This window comes from Pleurodeles waltl, chromosome 12, assembly GCF_031143425.1.
Source record: "Pleurodeles waltl isolate 20211129_DDA chromosome 12, aPleWal1.hap1.20221129, whole genome shotgun sequence".
Lineage (NCBI taxonomy): Eukaryota > Metazoa > Chordata > Amphibia > Caudata > Salamandridae > Pleurodeles > Pleurodeles waltl.
Window position 1 is genome coordinate 16,930,966 of NC_090451.1, and position 654 is coordinate 16,931,619.

Below are 654 nucleotides of genomic sequence, written 5' to 3' on the forward strand. Positions count from 1 at the left end.
ACCTTACATCTCTACAAACCACCTGTCCAAGGTACATTACTCTACGCCTCTGCAAACCACCTCTCCAAGGTACATTACTCTACACCTCTACAAACCACCTCTCCAAGGTACATTATTCTACACATCTACAAACCACCTCTCCACGGTACTTTACTCTACAGCTCTACAAACCACCTCTTCAAGGTACATAACCTTACACCTCTATACCTCTACAAACCACCTCTTCAAGGTACATTACTCTACACCTCTGCAATCCTCCTCTCCAAGGTACATTACTCTACACCTCTACAAACCACCTCTCCAAGGTACATTACTCTATACTTCTACAAACCACCTCTGCAAGGTACATAACTTGACATCTCTACAAACCACCTCTCGAAGGTACATTACTCTACACCTCTACAAACCACCTCTTCAAGGTACATTACTCTACACCTCTACAAACCACCTCTTCAAGGTACATTTCTCTACACCTCTACAAACCACCTCTTCAAGGCACATAACCTTACATCTCTACAAACCACCTCTTCAAGGTACATTACTCTACATCTCTACAAACCACCTCTTCAAGGTTTGTAACTCAGCATCTCTACAAACCACCTCTCCAAGGTACATTACTCTACACCTCTACAAACCACATCTCCAAGATACATT